The sequence below is a fragment of the Rosa chinensis genome, chromosome 4 (genome assembly GCF_002994745.2).
Source record: "Rosa chinensis cultivar Old Blush chromosome 4, RchiOBHm-V2, whole genome shotgun sequence".
Taxonomy (NCBI): domain Eukaryota; kingdom Viridiplantae; phylum Streptophyta; class Magnoliopsida; order Rosales; family Rosaceae; genus Rosa; species Rosa chinensis.
In genome coordinates, this window is record NC_037091.1 from 22,872,049 (window position 1) to 22,894,707 (window position 22,659).

The 22,659-nt window shown below is 40.3% G+C and overlaps 1 long non-coding RNA gene across 1 annotated transcript; it reads left to right on the forward strand.

Moving 5' to 3' along the window:
- The first annotated feature begins 13,042 nt into the window (after positions 1–13,042).
- LOC121052509 lies at positions 13,043–14,540 on the forward strand. The gene is made up of 3 exons (XR_005809272.1): positions 13,043–13,078; positions 13,601–13,665; positions 14,290–14,540. It is a non-coding gene; the product is annotated as an uncharacterized LOC121052509 (long non-coding RNA).
- Positions 14,541–22,659: the final 8,119 nt, after the last annotated feature.

A 22,659-nucleotide genomic window follows, 5' to 3' on the forward strand; every position in this document is an offset into this window, starting at 1 on the left:
CCTCTGACAAAACTTTTATTGAGAGTTAATTAAACTCCAAATTAGAACACTACCTCCAATTTATGAAGATGCTTAACACACAAATGGCAAAAATAACTGAAAGCTCAAGATTAAACTCAAAATTGCAGCAAATAATGCACCACCAGTAAACAAGCCAGAATTAAACCCAAAATTAAATACACTATAGTGCCCAGGATTCAAATTCCCATACATATATATATACACGCAAACAAAAATACCTATATTATACTACATATATACAAAAGACATATATTCTGATCAATTTCCCATACACAAATTGAAGATTGAGAGGATCTCTTACGTTCGTATTTCTTCTCGAACTCTCCAGTCACATGGCGCTTATTCACAAAATAGTCTTCCCTGCACAGAAGTACCCTCCCAGCGCAAACCTCAAGAAGCTCGCAAACTTCAAGCCGCACCTCAACAATCGTCCTGAAGACCAAAGTCATGGAGCTCTGCAACATTATTGTCGCCACCGCGAAGCCAAACTCGACGATGATGAGGACGGAATAGAATACCGACCTTGAGCTTGGAGGGATCGATGTCCAACGACGGCGTTTCGTGAGCGGAGAGAGCGGTGACAGAAATCTGATCATACGCCGTTGCCGTCGCCGGAAGTCGGCGTCATGGGCATCCTGCTGGAGAGAGAGAGAGAGAGTTTCAGATCAAGAGGAGAGAGAGAAAGGAGAGAGAGAGTTTCAGATCGGGAGGAGAAAGAGAGAGAGAGAGAGGTTGATGTTGATGACGTTATTGTAATTTTTTAATTAGTTTGATGGCAAAATGGTCATTCCCTGTTAAATTGTGTATGTGGGAACAAAAATCTCTTACTGGGGTAAGTGGGATAATTTTCCCTCATTTTGGGGCTTTGGGTCAAGGACCCTCTCTTTGAGATTTTGGAACAAAAATCTCTTACGTTCGTATTTCTTCTCGAACTCTCCAGTCACATGGCGCTTATTCACAAAATAGTCTTCCCTGCACAGAAGTACCCTCCCAGCGCAAACCTCAAGAAGCTCGCAAACTTCAAGCCGCACCTCAACAATCGTCCTGAAGACCAAAGTCATGGAGCTCTGCAACATTATTGTCGCCACCGCGAAGCCAAACTCGACGATGATGAGGACGGAATAGAATACCGACCTTGAGCTTGGAGGGATCGATGTCCAACGACGGCGTTTCGCGAGCGGAGAGCGCGGTGACAGAAATCTGATCATACGCCGTTGCCGTCACCGGAAGTCGGCGTCATGGGCATCCTGCTGGAGAGAGAGAGAGAGAGTTTCAGATCAAGAGGAGAGAGAGAAAGGAGAGAGAGAGTTTCAGATCGGGAGGAGAAAGAGAGAGAGAGAGAGAGGTTGATGTTGATGACGTTATTGTAATTTTTTAATTAGTTTGATGGCAAAATGGTCATTCCCTGTTAAATTGTGTATGTGGGAACAAAAATCTCTTACTGGGGTAAGTGGGATAATTTTCCCTCATTTTGGGGCTTTGGGTCAAGGACCCTTTCTCTTTCGATTACTTGTATAATTAGGCTACAGTACAGAAAGGTATCCATCGAACTCCTCAATTGGAAGTCCTTTAGAATATTAGGCCATCTCCAGTAATTACGTCTAAATGACCATTTCCTAAATTACCAAGAAAAAGGCTAAAGAGCCAAATGGCTTAGAAAATTGCCAAATATAGCCCTTTGGCTAGCCCATGCCAAATTTAAAGGGATCAAATGAATTACTAGGATTACATGCAACAACTAGTTAGTTTTTTTTTTTGTTCAAAACGTAAAATTTTTCAAACTCTCATTTGTCCTATAAATACATACATCATTTCGATCTCTATTATTTCACACCTTCTATTTTCCTTTATAATTCACCTCAACATAGATATTTTATCTTGTCAAAATTTTGCACGTTAGAAAAAATATTTAAATCTCAAAATATAATCTAGCTTAGAATAATTACAACTAATAAGATCATAAATTTTAAAAAAATTAATCAAACAATAATAGAAAATAAGAAAGAGCTAAAATTTGGTCTTGCGTTGCTGGAGACCATTTATTAAACAATTATATTTTGAGGGCTAAAATTTAGACCTGGACCCAATATAGCCCTCCATTACTAGAGACGGCCTAACAAAATTAAACAAAGTCACGATATATTTGTTGGGGAATGATGAGAGCACACCTAGCCGACTTAGGCAAGGCTTCTAGCGCTATGGCCACCTAGTTGTCTATTTTCAAGTAATAGCAGCTGTTCCTTGAACTTTCTACCTATGATTATGTTAGTCCGTTCTTTTTTTAATTAAGGGTCCTTGACCCAAGCACCAAAATTGGTCAAAATTATCTCACTTACCCCAGCAGAGGTGGCAAACGGGCCGGCCCGGCCCATTTTAAGCCGGCCTAGTCGTGCTTCGTGCAGTGCTTGGGCTGGTCCATTTATTATCGTGTCGGGCTCGTGCCGGCCCATTTACTTAAACATTAAGCCCGGCCCGGCCCATGGCCCGTGCCCATATCATGTCGGGCCGTGCTCGTGCCGGGTCAATAACGGGCCGTGCTCGTGCCTACCCACTATAAAGCACGATTTTAAAATCTTAATTTGAACAAATAAAAATTGATTTTATTTAACTATTTAGAAAATTAAAATAAATTAAGTTCTACAACGTTTTTCTTAATCTTAGCTTTTTAAAATTAGATTTCTAATAATTTTTTGTATTCCACTATAAGAAAGAAAGAAAGAAAAAACTCAAAATATTTTGTTTTTAGTATATTATTGTGAGATTAATCTTTATTAATATAATGAAGATTTAGACATTTAGTATCTATTATTCTTTCCTTCATTCTATAGTTGTATTATTATGAGACTAACTTTATTAATAAACATATATTTAATATTTAGAAAAAATACTTATGTCAAAACAAGGATATAATGTTTTGTTTCATTATTTTGACAATATAAAAGAAAACATTAGTGGAATTGTCATGAGATTTTAAATAAAAATGTCTCATATTCAAATCTCATCATTGTAGTTTTTTAATATTTTTTTTAAAATGAAATTTTGTGTTTGTAACGGGCCGGCCCACAATATGTCGTGCTCGGGCCGTGCTGGGCCCATTACGGGCTCAGGCCGGGCCGGGCCAATATTCTTAGGCCCAGCCCGACCCGTTTTTCTAACGTGCTCGGGTCGTGCCGGGCCACTAACTGGCTTGGGCCGTGCCGGGCCGCTTTTAAGCGTGCCGTGCTCGTGCTTAGCGACCCGTTTGCCACCTCTATACCCCAGCAACAAATTTGTATTCCCACTTTACCATGTATAAAGTAAAATGACAGGTTTACCCTTAAATTAATTAATTAATTACATATGCTCTCTCTCTCTCTCTCTCTCTCTCTCTCAGCTCAGAAAGACGGCGTCGGAAGATTCATCGATGGTTGAAACAGAAACTCGGCGAGTTTGATTGTCCGCCAGAATTGTGAGCTCAGAGAGTTATGGTTCGTCGTCGCCATCAACCTCAACTGCATCTGCAATTCCAAGCACCGCCGCCACACGAAGAAGAACTCCGAAGCTCCGTTGGTCATGCCCGGCCTCTAGAAGGACCTTCCGGCCATGCTCCACCACAAGGTCTACAAATTCTCAATGTCGCCGGTAACCGCCTCTCCAGCGAAATCTCCGACGAGCTCCCTCTGAGTCTGGTGTACCTCGGTCTCTCTTCGAATGCTTTCTCTAGCGACATTCTGAGGAGCATCACCAACCTGACTCAGCTTCAACTCATCAACCTGTCGGACAATCAGTTTTCCTGTCAGGTTCCGGCGATCTTTAGCTTCAGCTGGGTTCTGGCATGAATGGCCTCGAAATCGGTTTTTTTGGGATTAATTGGTCTACTATTTCATCATATCTTTGGTAGCCCCTGCTTTGTCTCAGTTAACATTGCTGTTGGATTTTTCATTCTCATGTATGTGATAACACCCATTACTGGTCTAATATCTACAGCGCCAAGACATTCCCAAATAATTTTTTTTTCCTTTTTGGCAAAATGGGAGTAGAAGCCCAAAAAGAAAAAAAAAGAAAAAAAAGAAGGTTTTATTGGGGGGGGAGGGGGGGGAGGGGGGGGGGGGGTGTAATACAGGTCTATTGGGGGACATTATATGTTTTGAATTGATGTAATCTCCTTGTTTTTTTTCCTTAACCAAAGTTTCATTTGTCTAATTTTAAGAAGATTAGTTCTCATTCAGGCGACCTAAAGGTCTATTGGGGGATAATAGAGGTCTATTGAGGGGCAATAGAGGTTTATTGGCGGGGCAATAAACCTCTCTAGCCCCATATGAGATCTCCAACAATCTCTTTGGGGACTTCCAGCAAGGTTTCATAAACCTCCATTGCCCCGGGGCAATAGATGTTTATTGGGGGCAATACAAATCTATTTGGGGGTAATAAACCTTTTCGGTGACCTATGAGATCTCCGACGACCCCTGTGGGGACCTCCAGCGAGGTTTTTAAAGGTGTTTGGAATCCGGTGAAGTCTCCTATGACTTCTCTCTCTTCCATTCTCTCTCTCTCTCTATGTAACAAAGGAGTGAGGGTAAAATAGTCTCAAAAATAAACAAAAACAAAAAACTTAATCGGGTATTAGGGAATAGCTTATTAGGGTCTTCATGGGTAAGGGGGAATTAAAAAAACTTAATGGGATAAGTAGAAAAAAAAATCCCTAGAATTAGGATAAATGGACAAAAACCCTTTAATTAATTTCATCAATAATGCCCATGTATATATCAATTAGATCAATTAAGCGCTAACATGGCACTATATGGACCTCACTTTGATGATATAGCAGTGATGTGATGTCTTAGGCAGCTGAAGTGCTTATGTGACATCTAATGGGCTCATTTTCCTACATAGTGGATCATGCGTGAAGTAATAGGTCCTATTATCAGTAAAAAGGACCCCACTTTTTATAATTAATTTCATCAATAATGCTCCTGTACATATCAATTAGAACAGATAAGTGCTAACATGGCACTATATAGACCCCACTTTGATGATTTAGCAGTGATGTGATGTCTTAGGCAGCTCAAGTGCTTACATGACATCTAATAGACTCATTTTCTTACATGATGTAGTATCCTTGAAGTGATGGGACCTATTATCAGTTAATAGTTTTTTTTTTTTTTTTTTAAGGGGTTTGGAACCCAGCTAAGCTGCGATGCTCATCCTCATGCCTGACTTATTTTATTAATATTAGAAGCATGCATAGAGGGAGACATAAGACTTTGACCTCTAGCATCAGTATACAAATGGGGTCATGACCACTTACCCAAATAAGGCCCAATAGGAAGCCAAACACTTCACCTAGAGATATTTGTGCCCACTTACCCAAAATAACAGTGCAAGGACGCTTCTGGGCTTTGAAAAAAATAAATTATAAACGTGCCACTACCCACTAACCTCACGACTCTTATCAATTTTCTCTCTCTCACAAGTCAAAACAGTTTCAAACTCTCCATCCCTCCATAGCCAATTCTCTCTCTCTCTCTAAGTCTGGGTAAATGACCTCGATACTCACAGAACACCGGCAATTAGGATTCAAGATCCGGCAACGGTTCTATTTTCTCCGGCTTCGGAAATATCGAAAGAGGTAAAAATTGAATTTCTGACTCGTTTTTTCAGATTTTCATGTTTTCTACGAAATCTATTACATAAATCTTCGATTTAAACTTGTTAATAGCTTCAATTTGGTTCATATCTGTGATATTGACTTTGCATTATCAATGTCTAATTTGCATACATAATTGACGTATGGAGACCTAAAACATGAATAGTCGAATTACCGAGATTAAATGATAGAGTGATTTACAAGCAATCTCGTATGACACTCGAAAAAAAAAGAAGTAATTCTCTTGATGGAAGGAGTTTATATGCAATAGGTAACTTACCTTTGCAAGATCGCATTTGTAATGCAATATATATGTAGATATCAACTTTAACTATTTGAATGAAAGCTGTAATTAAGCATTATATGTAGGGCGATTGCACTCATTAATTAGTGTCTATCATGTTCGTTTGGTTATTTCTTGATTTTCCAGCTTTATATAAGAACTCAGCAGATCAAACAAATCTGCTAGCGTCCACATCTTTTTTTTTTGTGAATACTATTTTTGTTTTATAATGATATCTTAAGGTTAATGTGGATGACAATGGGGTGTCAATCAAGCTAAACTTGAACACAAGACATCTAGGAAGAAATGCAAATCTAGCCTTAATATTGTTTGGGATTGCTGGGACTTTTAAAAAAAACTACTGCTGCTGTGTTGTGAGAATAATCAGCTGTGAATTAAAAAAGTTTTATATTTGATAAGTAATATTTTTAAAAGTGCTGTCAGTACATAAAACACTGTAGAGCGTGTTTTGATCCACAGGAGCTGCTAAAAGCAATCTCTGGGCTGCTTCTAAAATCTGCTGTCAGTGACCTATAACTTTCAATTAAAGCTTCTTTTTATTTATTTACCAAATACGATAAAATCTAAAATTTTGAACAAAAACTGATTTTTTTTAAAAGCGAAACAATCACAAACAGGGCCTTAGCGGTCCTAGACAGTGCTTCAATTTTGACGTACCCCCTATGAGGTGGATTGTTACATTCAGTACCCAAATTTACTGGTTTACTAGTTATCTGGACATAAACAACAATAATCTTAACTTTTTACCTTCATATCGAACATTTAGTAGACCAAAAAGTTGACTTTTTATTTTGTATGTTTTTTGGGAAAACTTCCTTCACAAAAGTTGTAAAGGAAGTTAATTCGAATTTGTGGACATGTGGCACACTCAAATCGGAGTTCGTACGAAGAAGTTATGGTCTAAAAAGTAAAAATCAATGTTTCAGAAAACTTACTATAAATAGGCAATTAACCCTTGGTAACTCTCCATTTTTGGAAAATTCACTCAATTTCTCTCCACACCGACCCACGGAGTGACCTGACAGGTTTTCCGCTATCAGGCCGACCTAGACTGTCGGATTGGTGGCGTTGGAATTGTCATTCCACGCCACCCTGCCCTCTCCTCTTGGTTCTTGCATTTCTACCTGGGAGGAAAAATTGAGGCAGTGAAGACATTTCAGATCCGTGAGCTCAACCTGGTAGGAACTTTCAGCTCTAGCCACCTCCGGCGACGAAATCACTTGGATTTGGAGCTCTTTTGACGTACATCAAACCCTCCAGAGGACTTCCACAGGTTCCCAACATGGAGGATGAATCGAGGATTTGATGGATTATGCCCCGTTTTCAACTCGAGGTAATTTCTGGCCGTTTGGCTTTGATTCAGTCTTTGTTGTAGTTTTAGGAATGCGGCACCACTTTTGATGTGAGTTTCATGGCTCAAATCAGTGGCCCCACGCGTCGCCACTTTTGGCCGCTCGTGGGGCAGCGTGTCGCCTCTTCTGGCTTTCTTGTTTAGCACTTAGGGTAGGGTTTGACATTTGGACCTTGCAGATATGATTTTGGGAGATTTTGGTGAAGGTTTGTTATCGATCGGAGCGGTGAAATGCGTAGAGATCGGAAAGAACACCAACGCCAAAAGTACTCTACTGGGTCGATACTGACACTGAGAGACGAAAGCTAGGGGAGCAAATGGGATTAGATACCCCAGTAGTCCTAGCCGTAAACGATGGATACTTGATAGGAACATTTTAATGCGACGTTTTAACGGTTATTTCCTCTTATTTACTTAGTTATTTCCTTAAATGAATCCATTTAGTTTAGGAAAGTTTCTTTTTCCGCTTTTTAGCAAGTTTCCATTTTAGTTTAGGAAAGTTTCCATTTCTCACTTTTAGAAAGTTTCTATTTTTCATTTTTAGAAAGTTTCTATTTTACGTTTTAGGAAAGTTTCTATTTTTAGTAATAGTTTATATTTTCAGGTCCTTGGAGCTCAAAAGTGGAAATGAACTCACGAAAGGAAAGAGGAGCTAGCAAACGTTAAGAAGTGTAAAGATGAGACACAAAGGGCTACACAAATGAGCAGAAATGAAGAAATGAAGCTTTCCTGTTCCAACTAGGAAACCCTGTTCAAAAGAGGAAAGTGTATCAAGCAAGATTCTGAAGCTAACCAAGAAACTTGATAGAAATAATGATGGAAATGGCGTTGGAGATCATCAAGGCTTGAAGATGACGCAACATGGCCCAAGAACTCTCTAGATTAACTTGGATTTTCGGCAAAATGGATAAAAGCCCATGGAATTAGGGTTTTGTGATGCAAAGCATCATAGGAGGAGTGTTTGCCGTGAAATACCAAGAGGAAAAGAAGGAGTTAGCATGAAAATCAAGAAGGAAATCAAGAGATAACGTCAAGAGAATATTTAGGGAGAGTTTTAAGGAAAGAAAAAGTGTGGACAACAAGAAAATGCCAAAACAAGTCTAGATACGTTCCCTATTTTCTCTAAAGGAATTTTGGCCGAAATATTGTGAAGAAAATCAGAAAATATCTTATATATTTCAGCAATATTATATCTAGACTTAATTTGTAGAGTTTTGATTGGTTGGATGACACACCAGGGCTTACTTGGCGCTACGGGATTGGTGGAAGCTATGTGGAATTATTAAACTAATTCCTTGGAAAATAAAAGAAGAATCAAGAACTTGGAGAGCACTCTTGCTGTCCCCTATATATACTCCCCTACTCTTGACGTCTAAACACCCCCACAATTCAGAAAATACTCTCTCCATAACGTCAAAATCTCTCTCCATTCTCTTATTCATCTTCTGTAATTTCTGTCAAGGGAGGAAGAAGGAAGAAGAAGCCCTGAGCACCTCCCCTAATCCACCTTGAAGCCGTGAAGTTTTGAAGCTTGCTTTCAAGATTCAATAGTTCATCGTTCAAGTTCTTCATCACCATCTCCATTCACGATGTAATTCAACCTTCTTTCTTGTAATCACTTTTGATTTCCCCTTGTTTGATTCGTATGAATTTGTTTTAGTTAACAACAATGTTTGGAACAAAGTTTAATTCTGAAATTTTATGATTGAATGAAGATTTCAATTCCTATGATTATGATTCTAAGTTGTTTTTGTGAGATTGTTCAATTAAATTTGCTTGATTGATATCTTTTATGTGTTTATCTTAAATGGTTCGAAATTTTTAGGGTTTGCATATAATTGGTGCTAGATTTAGGCTTACGATTCACCTAATAGTTTTGTGAACTTGAATCAAAAGTAGTGAAGGTTTTGGACAAGAATCGAATTTAATTGAAAATGATTGCAGTTAGATGAACTTATTCATACTAGGTTGTGCACTTAAGTTGATAACCTTTCTCTATGCTTCTTGCGTTGGACATGTATTGATTAGCTAGCTTTCGAGACTTTGATTGCATGTTTAATAGGATTGATCTAGGTGCTTTCACTTAGGTTAATTAGTAAAGGAAAGTAAAATATGGGAAATCATTTGCTTCGAATGTTTCACATGATCAACTTCTTTCTCATGACTTGGAAGAACAATTATAGGGTTAATTCGAATTTGATTATGGAATTGGTTTTGATTTTTGTTTCTTATGTTTCATTCTTGTATTTGTGTTTTTGTATTTACTTAATTTTATTTCTTGTTTTGTTTCTTTTAATTTTCGAAAAACCTAAAACTTTAAAACCCCCTTATTTTCGTACTTGGTATATAATCTTGTAAATATTATACTTTGTTTTTATTTTAATTATTTAATTTTTTTACAATGACAAGTGTACCCTCAATCGCCGGAATAGAACGATCCCTATTTACTATATACTAACGATGACATTTCAGGGTTAAATTATATGCTTGCTTTGAGCGTATCAATACTAGGCGCTGTGCATATCGACCCGTGCAGTGCTGTAGCTAACGCGTTAAGTATCCCGCCTGGGGAGTACGTTCGCAAGAATGAAACTCAAAGGAATTGACAGGGGCCCGCACAAGCTCCGAAGTTCAAGTTTTCGAAGGTTGATTTACGGAATCCAACCATTAGATTTCCCCTTAGTTTGCCCCAAAACTTTTAAGTTGGCGAAATGACGTTAGTAGTGAAGTTTGGGTTGAATCCGAGGAGGATTAGAGTTTTTGGGTTTCGGGCTAACGTTAGGGTTCGGTTTTTGTTTTTCCTAATTTAATTTCCAGACTTGGAGTTTTGTTCATTAGCGTCATTTTGTACAGAAAGTAAGTTGTCACCACCTGTGAAGAGTTCAAGTCGATGACATACTTGGCCGTGACCAGTGAGTGGACTTTTGATTTTAAATGATGCATGCACATATTTTTCTGAATTATTTATTTATTTAGTTAATTATCATTTTACTTATTGAGTGTATGTTTTGGTTTTTGGAATATGATTTGATTTTGGATTATTGATTTGGTTTCAGATTATTTTGGTTTATTGATTGGATTTTCGGAAAATAAATTATCTTGATGAATTTCCTATGCTCGGATTTGAATTATGCCTTTAGTCATGACTTTTGATTTTTGTTTTATAGTAAGGAATTGAGCTCAGTCATGACTTGCATATTATAAAAATGTTTTCCGAGGAGTATTTTCAGAACTAAGTACGATTTATGACTTATGATAGTTTTCGACAAATTGTTTTCCGAGGCTATTTCCGGAATTGAAAAATATTTTTATTCGTTGATTGTGAGCTTTCTGAAAGATTTTCAAAAATGAGATTTTCGATGGACAAGATAATTATCTATTATTTATTCGGGTTTTGAGTTTGGCATTGAGAATGTTTTATCGATGATTATGATATATGATTTATAATTTAATATCACATATGAACTTTATTTATGAATTGTGTTGCTATATAAAAAATATTTTGGCATGTGGGACATGTCGTTGAGTTTCTAATTTGATTTCTCAAGAGATTTTTCGAGTACAATTGGGAATCGTGTTCGTGTATGATTTTCTCTTATAGGTAAACATCACGTTGAAGCATGTTTATAATGGATAACATCTTGATTTCTCATGAAGTTTTTTAGATTTTCAAAGGAATAAAAATAAATTAGGATCCATGATAATTACATTGGATTTGCAAAAAAAGTAATGCTAGATAACCATCTTTTTGGATATCATCTGCAATCAACTTTATGTGGCAGCTGATGTTGCACAAAGTCCAACCTATAATAGAATTTCACTAAATGATGCCACATGAGCTATCACATAAGGTGGAATGTATATGGTACCCAAAAATGTAGTTCATCTAGCATTATTCTTGCAAAAAGTTTATGCTTGCTAAACCTTTTCTTATACGAATATAATTGACATCAACATTTTCATTTTGTACTTTGGATCTTTGGTAACAAAGTCAATAGCAGTATTGTTCTTATTGATCACATAACCATCAAAATTAATTTTGATATACTGATAATTTGGGGAGTCCACTTGATAGAGTTTTTTGGTCAAATCTTATGAAGAGTGAGGTTCTCCTTCCCATAGTTACAGTTAACAACAACAACAACAACAAAAAAACGACACTCTTGAAGTGTGGGGCTAAATTTACTTGTAAATACAATTGTTGAGCTTCTCAATTTTTTTCAACATAAGCTTTTTTCAAATCAATCATTATTAAAGTATATAGGGAGCCATGACAATTTCATTGAATTTCGAGTGGATTTATTACCTAACTATTTTTGAAAACTCAGGGTAGCAATTTTACTTAAGGAGCATATCACGTAGTTAATACGAACTCCGATTGATTCGTTCCACATGTTAACGAACTCGTATCGACGCGCTCTACAACTTTCTTATAGGAAGTTTTGGGAGAATCTCCACGTATCAAAAGTCAACCTTTGCGCCACTCCTAAAGTCATATTTTCCGAATAAAAATTCGTCCGAAACACTTCCGCTGCGTCTAATAACCACAAATTAGATTCCGAAAAATCCTCGGAAAATAAATACAAATTTCCGGGGCATCACATTCCACCCCCCTTAAAGAAATTTCGTCCTGAAATTTAAACGTACAAAACCAACAAGTACGAATAAACTCATCCCCAAAAATCCAATTCTTATTCCCCTACAAGAAAAGCACTCATTCCGAAGCCTCCACAGGGTATTGAACTAGTCAATTATCCCTGATCAAAGTTTCTTTGTAATACATACAGAAAACAATCCAAACACTAACAATGATCGCCACATCTTTTACTTCAACCACACTAGATCCATCGTAAACTTCATCATCGGCATAGACCAATTAAAATATGCCGCACCACATAAAATCTTGGAGATAAGGCTGACCTAAACATCAAATCTCCACAACCCAAGGTACAACATGCGTCTAGCTCAACAATCGATATAGGTACCTTACCTAATATCGCAATTCTAATGCATCCTACCATTGTTATGCCCTGTACCGTAAAGTTTTTACTAGTTACTTTTTACCGTGGTTGACCGAAAAGTGACTTTTCTTTAGTCTGGTAAATTAGGAAATTTCTTTGAGAATGTTGTAGAATACGTAAAATCGAGTTCGTGGACACGTAGTTTGTTTAAATCGGAGTTTCTACGGAAAAGTTATGATCAAAAATAGAAAGTACTATTCACAGCGTGGATTTTTTTTTTAGGTGAGTTTCTAATTGTGGAAAGGAGAAAACAAAAACAGAAAAGGAAGAGAGAGAAATCGGGAAACCCGATTCCAGCCCCCCCCCTCCCCTCCCCTTTTTCCTTCTTCCTTCTTTCTTTTTCTCTTCTTTCTTTTCTTTCTCTTTTCTACAAACCGGAACCCCTTTTTCCGGTGAAACCACCGCCACCGGCCATTAGAGGATCTTCTCTTCCTCCTCTTGCATCTAAGGTAAGATTTCTGACTTGGGTAGCTTTGGTTTTTGAGATTTGAAGAGGAAATTTCCAGAAATGGGAAAAATTGGTTTTTGCTTTGATCTACGGTTTCCGGCGATTTCCGGCCGGATTCTTTGGGGGTTTTGGTTGTTGGGGAAGTGCTGAACGTGTTCTTAACCTTGTTGCAGCTCATTTTGATCGGTGGAGGAAGATTTGAAGGTGTTTGAGACTGTGAACAGTACCATGAACAGTAACTGTCGAATTCTTGGGTTCTTGTTTGATTTTTCCAGACATTTCTACTTGAATTTGGTTGTTGTTGCAGGTATAGGAACTGTTAGATTTAATCTATGAATTTTGTGTTAGATTTAAGGTTGTTGGATAGTGAGTTTCCTTGGAGTTTTGATGTTGGTTGTGGTTCTAAGGGTGTCAAGATTTTAATCTTGGGTTGAGAACTTGTTGTCATATTTTTAGTGTTGAGTTGAGATTGTTGAGAGGTTGGAGAAGTAAATTGGGTTTCGAATGTCAAAAGAGAAATTGGAATTTTGGAAGAAAATGTTTTGTTGTAACCTTGTTGGCTAATTGTTGGTGGAGAAATTGAAGAATGAATTTGGAAATTTTGAAAGGGATAATTTTATAATATGGTGGTTAAGTATAGTTCAGGAGTTGGAATTAAATTGGCCAAGTTGTTGAGCGATCCTTGTGAAGGTTAAAGGAAATTCTAAAATTGGAGAATTTGATTGTTAGAGGAATTATGGGTAGTGAGTATTATTTTTCCAAAGGATTAAGCTCTGTCTATTAGATTACTTCCTTATTGAGGTTAACTTTATCCTGTCAATTACTACAGGACGTGCTGAGCCCTCGAGTGAGGAGGATACAGGCAGACAGCAGGGTTAGCTGCGAGACTCATCTGTGAGTGGACTTTTATTTTATTTAAATAAAGCATGCAGCATGGTATTAAGTTTTTAGTGGAATACTATTTGAGTATATGTGATTTTGTGGAAAGAAAAGGATTTAAAAAGAAAGCAGTTGACAAGGAGGCTATCTTTGGCACATGCGTATCTTACCTAGTTGGCAGTCCCTTCTAGGTAATAGTTTGGTTGGCAGTCCCTTCCAGACTACAGCCCGGTTGGCAGTCCCATCCGATGAGTCACCTGGTTGGCAGTCCCTTCCAGATGACATGAGGTAGTTAGTTGGCAGTCCCTTCTAACTACCTGCATGTGGCTAGTTGGCAGTCCCATCTACCCACCGCCTCCTATTCCGGGTTGGCAGTCCCTTCCGATGAGTCATCTGGGTGGCAGTCCCTCCCAGATGGCGTGAGATGATTAGGAAGCAGTCCTTCCTAATCATCAAATGAGTTTTCTTGAAAAAGGATTGAGTTGGAAATAGTGTGGAATCTCGCTGCATGTTGGTTTTGTTGAAAAGAGAAATGGGGAAGCATTCCATTTATTGTTTCATATTTTGTTTCAGTTTTGTCCACTCACTCTAATGGATTTTATATGTTTCCCCCTGGGCCCTTCGCTTTCAATTGCCCAGATTTCATATTGGCCGAGATCGCGTCCAGGAACTGGAGGCTTTGGAATTGGCGCTTCCGTTTTGTCCATAGGTTATTACTTGACCTACCTTGTTTGATATCGGCTTAGCTATTAGTGTTGCTCTGATAACCCTTTTAAATTTGGAGAATGCTTTTGTTTGAGTTGATGTTTATCATACTGAGGTTGTGATGGAATTCGTACCTTCTGAATGTAACATATACGCTTGAAATGTAAATATTGTAATGTGTGTTTGGGTAGAAGTTTAAATTTTAATCATGTCCAGGTTTTGTGATTATTTGGGTAGCCTATTTTAGGGGAGGTTCTGCCGATTTTTCGGTAGGGTTTCACTTAAAGTGGGCCCCACAGTCTCGTATCCGGGTTTCGGGGTGGAACTTGGGTCGGGTTCTGTCAACCATTCCACTTAAAGGTAACCTAAACATCTCACCTATTTCAAACACATAACAATGCAACAACAATTCTGCAAAACTACAGCACCATGCACAACTACCTAAGACTCCAGAGTCATGTCCTTACATTATATGGATCACTCATCGATAATGTAACCCTTACGTTACAAGAATTGAAAATGAAGCCGTCATTCAAATCAACCAAAGCCTATGCATCAAAGCTCAATAAGTGTCTACCCATCCTGGGACATAAAATCAATCTAAGGTTTAGCCCCACCTACCCCACACATAAATCATCACCTGTCATTGCAATCAAAATCAAAGTGGTATAGATCCCCTACTACCACAACAATGAAGGATGCATCACACTACATGCCACACTCATAGGTCTAACTATAGCCAACAGGCAAAACCTATCACAACACAACACACAGAAAGAAGTATGCAACTACCACACATCACTATAGCAACCCAAGTAGAAATAGATAAGGTACCTTCTTCCCCGGTATTCTGCTAACCAATAGCAAACACCCTTGCCTACCCCTGAGGCAGTTGCCTCTGCTGGTTCCCTTTCCAACTACTCCCTCGCTGAAGGCGAAAAGTACTTCTTCCTGAACAGTTCTACAAACTCATCCCAGGTCATGGTGGACACATCCATAACTCTCTGTGCGCCGCTCCACCAGACGAGCATTGCCTTGGAGCATAAACGCAGCAATCTTTCTCTTCTCAATGTCGTCGCAAACGACCATCTCGAAGTAAGTCTTCATGTTCTCGATCCATTGATCTGCCAACATGTGATCCATACCTGCCTGGAATGGAACTCCTCCCAGCCTCGAAATCTCCTTTGACAACTTCGACAAACGAGTGGGATCTACAACATTCGCAACCTCCACAACAGGTGGAACAGGCAGCTCAACATTCGATGTCTCAACCTCATTCTCAAATATCTCTTCAACAGGGGAGATCCTGCCCCTACCTTGAGCTCTACCAATACCTCTAGGTCTACCTCGACCCCTAGCTCGGCTTTCTTGTGAATCCATCACCTAAGGATCATAACAACCTATGATTAATACATGTACAACTTCCAACTACAAGTATAAGTCAAACAACATGACTAAATCAACCACCTCACTACGTCAGAAGATACAATCCTATCCCCTATATAAATCTCGAGTTAAAACTAAAGGCTCCCATTCCTCAAAAGTCTTTAACTCATAGAAGTTACCCAAACTCCTACACTTAAGTTCACAACTTCACTAACAGAGCAAACTAATGCTCTAACGGTTCTTCCTTCTAACCCACAACTAACACTCCTACATACCTGATGATTATATCAATACTGAAGAGCATCAGATGGGGATCCTCTGCAGACGGGTCATCACTCGAGGAGTACTGATTATCACCAAATATGTACCTTACGCTCTGATACCAAACTGTCACGCCCCTGATTTTTAAACATAAAATAAAAATCGATATATAATCCCATAATTATACATGCGTGATTGTTCAGCCATCAATACAAAATACATTGGAAACTTTTTCCCTTCAAACCAAGTACATATTGATGCCCTAAACCCTCAAAAATTAATATACACTCACTCCAAATAGTTATATATTATATAAGCTTACGAATTAAATTGTCAACAACAAAATAAAATGTAAATGCTCCTCAGAGTTTACTACAACGGAAGTCCTTATCAACGGGAAAGTTACAAAAATGGCTTCTGACCGTAAAGCTGCAAAGGCGCTACCTCAGCTTCAACCCCGATTATCCTAGCCTGCAGGATTAACCCCTGCACCGTTTGAATAGTGTACCGGGTTGTCGCACAACAAACCCGGTAAGCTTTTGCAAGCCCATATGAGTAACTCAAAACAGTTAACACAACGCACACCAGAAATAAGAAAAACAACTCACGCTTTGATTCCTTAAAACACGAAATAAGGGAGAATAACTCACACTTTAATTTCCTTTCAAATCAGAATAAAAGAAAGCAACTCACACCTTGTTTCCTTTTAAAACGAAACATAGAAAACAACTCACTCCTTGGTTCCTATCAATTGTACCAAAATCATACCATAGAAAACAACCCACACTTGAATTCTATCAATAAAACATAGAAAGCAACTCACTCCTTGATTTCTATCAAATGTACCAAAATCGTACCATAGAAAACAACTCACACTTGAATTCTATCAATAAAACATAGAAAGAAACTCACTCCTTGATTTCTATCATATGTACCAAAATCGTACCATAGAAAACAACTCACACTTGAATTCTATCAATAAAACATAGAAAGCAACTCACTCCTTGATTTCTATCAATTGTACCAAAATCGTACCATAGAAAATAACACACACTTGAATTCTATCAATAAAACATAGAAAGCAACTCACTCCTTGATTTCTATCAAATCATTAATAAGGAAAACAACTTGCACCTTGTCCCCTTAAAAACTGTTAATAAGGAAGCAACTCACACCTTGTTCCCTAAAAACACGTAATGTCATGAGTTATCAATAACCAGTTCCCGTTACCTCATGAATCACCTATATGGCAGACAGATTAGAGCTCTAACTGAAACGTAACCACCGGTCCGGCCAAAGATGTGATTACCTGATATTCTGCCCAAGGTCATAGACCTTTGTTCCTCGGACTTCTCAGTCCTTGGAGCAAAACATTTAAGAAGTCGCACAGGACTCAAAATGTTACACAAATCTCAACGCTTTTCAAAACAATTCAAAATCAACATTTCCATAATCATTGTTTTCCAAAAAGCCGAAACACAAAACAATAAAAAGCATCATTTCATGCATATTGTTTTCATACCCAAATCTCAATACTTTTCTGAAATCTCAACGCTTTTCAAAACAAATCGAATCAACAATTCCACAATCATTTGTTTTCCAAAGCCACAACCCAAAACAATAAAAAGCATCATTTCATGCATATTGTTTTCATAAATCCACAAAACCCACAAATACATATATATTTCACGTTAATATATATATACGTAGTCATCCGCTCAGGAATGTCTACTAATACCAACTATAGTTTGTAGTTAATAAATAACTCTCAAAACAATAAGGGTATTCCGTTCATTAATGAACCTTGTGAGATTACTCACCTCGAAACTCCTGTTGCGTCTTCAATACAGAACAAAACAGTCTAACCACCAACTACCTGTCCAAGAATACTTCGTCAAGTACCTAAGGAAAGTACAGCCTTGATTCAATTAATGAAACAGAAGGAATAACGTTCAAAACCCTAAATTGAACCAAAATTCCCAAAGTGACGTCAATTGAGGTGAAACCACATCCGAGATCACCCAGTGTCTCTAGAATACTTCTACAATCGATATTTCCAAACCACAAGTCGATCGAACGCTCGGATCCTCATGGATCGAATAAATTCACCGATATGAAATGGTAAAAATCATAACAAATCCATTCGAACTCCAAAATTTGCATATTATATATCGAAACGCTCGTATCAATGAGTAGATCATATATAATACCAGAAACAGTCCCCTAGATGGCCAGAACACCACCGGAACGCCGCCACAGGCGGTGGTGCACCGCCGGGACCAAAACTCATTATTTCCCAAAACTCCCAACATCAAAAATGTTCATCTAAGCATGCTTGTGAATTTTCATAACTAGCTCGAAGTCAGAAAACAAGCATAAAGGGTCGAAAACTACCTCACAAGCTTTGAATTTTTGCTCAATCCGAGTTGAACCGATTTCCACGTAAATCGATCCAAACAAACACCATAGATCGATCCAAAAGGCTCCCATGAACCCAAAGAAGGAAGCTTGAAGCCGTGCCGTCACCAGAACAAGGATTTCTAGTCGGGTCGTAAATCCTCAAACTTTGCCTCCTTGCAGCACAGCCGTGAAGGACAATCGCTGCTAGAGGACACCAGAGGGAGGAGCAGACGGCCGTGACGAGCTAATCTGGAAGATTTCACCACTGGAAAAATCGGGTCGGGTCGGCCGGGTTCGGGTCAGGTCAGACGAAAAACTCAGATAGTGAAGGCGTCGATCGAGAGATAATGATAGTTTCCGGAAAATTATGAAAATAATTTCGGAAAATTCCTATTTATACCAAAATAGAAACTTCTTCCGAAAGTCATAACTTTCCCATACGAACTCCGATTGACGCGTTCCACATGTCCCCGAACTCGTATCAACGCTCTCTACAACTTTCTTGAAGGAAGTTTTCAGAGAATCTCAACGTATCAAAAGTCAACCATTGCGCCACCCCTAAAGTCATATTTTCCGAATTAAAATTCATCCGAAACACTTCCGCTCCATCCACGAGCCACGAAACCGTCCAATAACCACAAATCAGATTCCGAAAAATCCTCGGAAAATAAAATATGAATTTCTGGGGTATCACACTCAGGTTGGGATGCTTGGAGAAGATTGGATTCTTGGGGCAGTATGGTTGTCGGCACCTAGAGATGATTGGATGCCAAAAGTTGAAGGTGGAGACTGGTCAGATTTAGGTATTTTGGGTCGGGTTTTCTCCGTTGTTGGTGACAGAGCTTTAGGTGATATGGGCTGGTCGTGGTGTCCTTCCCATGACGGTCGCAATGTTGATGACTATTGAGACATGTTTTAGCATGCTTCGACAGATTTAGGAGGATGGAGTGGCGGCTCTCGTCCTAAAGGTGTTGGATGCAGCGACCAAGGTGGCGACAGCTTCCCTAGGGTTTGTGTTGAGTGGCTCTCTTGGGTCTGGCCTTAGTTGGGGGTGTCTGCTAGGGTTTTTCAAATCTGGGCTTTTTGGTTTCCCTTATAGATCTTGGGTTCTCTGTGGGTTTGGTTGTTTTCGGCTCACAGAGTCTCTAAGTTTTTATTTTTCACTTTAGCTTTGGGCCTTCATTCTTTTTCAAAAAAAAAATGATGGGTCTATGCTAAGCATTTAAATTTTTTAGGTCACAAAGATCATAATATCTGAGGTTTTTTTTATTCTTGCTTCAGAGGTTACTGATCTTTGTTTGGAATAAAGGTGCTTGAATTGTCTAAAAGGTGGGTGTACTGGGGGTATATTGGGTTCTTGTTCTTGTTTGGATTATGAGTCTCAGGGTACTCTGAGAAACGATTCTTTCTGTCGACCCCATATGGGTGTTCGTTTTTGTACTGCTTGCTGAATCTATATAATGAGTTGACATCTTTTGCCAAAAAAAAAAAAAAACCTGTCCCTAACTTGTATATCCCTATTATGTTCCACCAATTATATTTTGTCATCTATCTTCACATTAACAGAAAATTTACTCTATTAATTTACATAATTTTCAATTAAAATAATAGAGAAATGTACCTACATGTGCCAGAACGAGCATAATTAGCTATAATGAGCCACGCTTATTGTACCGCCAGAGGTACCGACTCCCACCAAGGGGATGACCTGCGAAGGCACGGCCAGGCAGGTTACCGCTTAAGCCCTGGACCGCCCCCAGATCACCGCTGACGCGCCGCGTCAAGATAGCATCAGAAGCTCCAGACGCTGGGAATCGAAGCATATCAGTCCCACATCGGAAACAAGAGGAAGATCAACCTCTTCCTCAACTATAAAAGGTTCTCTCCTCTCTCCTCATTAATTACGCAATTACTACTCATTTATTGTTATGCTGCGCATATACAGTGACTGACTTAGGCATCGGAGAAGTGAAGACCGCCCAACGCGGTCTCCCTCTGACGCCCTGTCTATCGTGTTGCAGCGAACAGGAATCACCTAATCCTAGGAGTAGCGGTCCGCCCACCGAACCCGCGTTAAGCAAGGAATCGGCTACCGCCAGACTTGAGCATTAACATTGGCGCCGTCTGTGGGAAGCCTTGAACAAGAGGTCATCCCGCCACAATCACCATGACTAATGACAGCGAGGGAAACGCTGAAGAGCAGGCAGATCAATCCGCCATTCCCCAACCCACCAACCCAGCGGTAAGCGTCAACCCCAGCGTTGTTCACCAACCCGGTCAACCCCGGCGGTGAGACAAACCCAAGTAGCAGCCGCCCGCCAGGCCAAGACCTCGCCTCCCTATATGAGCTGGCACTGGTGGATCTTCACAAAGCAAACAGGGAGCGTGAACAGGAACGCAAGGAAAAGGCCGAAGCCTAGAGGCAGGTGGCCACGCTTGTGTCCCGCTTCGATGAGCTAAAGAAAACGCTGGAGGCAACTGCCAACCCGGCACGAAGTGAGCAGTCACGAAGCACCAGGCATAGCCGACCCGTCACGGGGGCATTGGTACCAGCACCGGTCGTACACATGCAAGTCCCGCTGCACCCACCAGAGCTAGCTGGAATGGGACCACCCCCTGCACCCCAGCTAATGTTGGAACAGGAGGCGGAGTCATCACTGCACACCCACCGCTCGAGACCTAGGACGAGAACAGAAGGAAACCCACCCGTTCCCAGGCGAGGATCAGTTCAGGGGAGTACCCGGCGAGAACCCGCCGGCGATGCAACCGCTCAGTTGGAACAACGGTTACTCCTGGCGGAATCAGGCACCCCGGCACCAGCTTCAAACCCACTTTTCGCGGCCAGGCCAGGACCATTTACCATTGCAATTTTGCTGGCCGTCAGACCGGCGTATGCAAAGACCCCTAAAATGTCACATTACAGCGGTAAGACTAATCCCTTCGTCCATATGGACACCTTCAAGAAAGTCACCAACAACAAGGGATTCGATGACGCCACCCTGTGCCACTTGTTCAGCGAAACGCTGGACAATGAGGCAATGAATTGGTTCTTCGAATGCCCGCCGGGATCCATTGACTCATTCCAGGCATTGTCGCACGCTTTCCTTTCCCGGTTCATCCTACTGTCCGCCGGGCACTACAACACAAGTCAAATGTTCAACGTCAAGCAGGGTACGGAGGAGACACTGAAGGCGTTTGTCACAAGGTGGCGACCGGCAGCATCTCAGTGCCGTGATCTTGATTAAACAATGGCTTCGGCGGCTTTTAAGCAGGGACTCCTCAAAGGGCCATTTCTCTATCACCTCAACTACAATCATCCAAATGCGGTATATGACCACCTCATGAGTGAGGCGGTCATTCATGCCCAAGCAGAATTCATCACATATGGAGAGACCCCACTGCCACCGGCGGCATTGGCAAAGTCGACACAGCCCTCCTCCAGTCAGTAGAGGACCGCTAATAAAACCTCCACACCGCCAACCGACAAGAAGAGGGAGTGGCAGCAGGGTCAGCACCAAAACAAGCGGCAAAAGGATCAGCACTACAAGGGAAACCGCCCATCCCATGGGGACAACCGCAACAAACATACGAAGTCTTCCCAGCGGTATGCAGTATTTACAGTCCTCACGGCTTCGCATGAAGAAATATACAATCAGTGCAAGGACCAGATCCCACCGCCGCCCCCGGGAAAATACCCAAAAACAGGAAAGCCAAGGAACACTGGCAGGTGGTGCAAATACCACGAGGACAGCGGTCACAATACCAACAGCTGCAACGCCCTCAAAACGGCCATTGAGACCTTGTACCAGGACGGCAAGCTGGAGCAGTTCAAGGTGCGCCAACCGCCACCTGTGATCGCCGATATTGAGCCCATGGGCCGCATCAACACAATCGACGGAGGTGCTCCAATCACCAGCATGTCTCACAGAGCTAGAAAGAGTTACGCATGAGCTAATCACCCAAAGGAAGTCTGCAACATCCGCTACAAAAGATCCGCCAAACTCCCAAGGTCTGGTTGGGAGCCCATTACCTTCTCAGAGGAGGAGGAACGAGGAGTACATCTGCCCCATGACGATCCCTTCTTGATCGACGCTATTCTAGGCAAAATGTCAGTGGGAAGAATCCTGGTTGATAGCGGTTCCGCTGTCAACGTTATATTCAGTGGTTGTTACAACGACCTTAAGCGGAATAGAAAATTACTCCAAGATCATGAACCACTGCTCAGCTTCTCCGGTGACGTCACGCAACCGCTGGGCT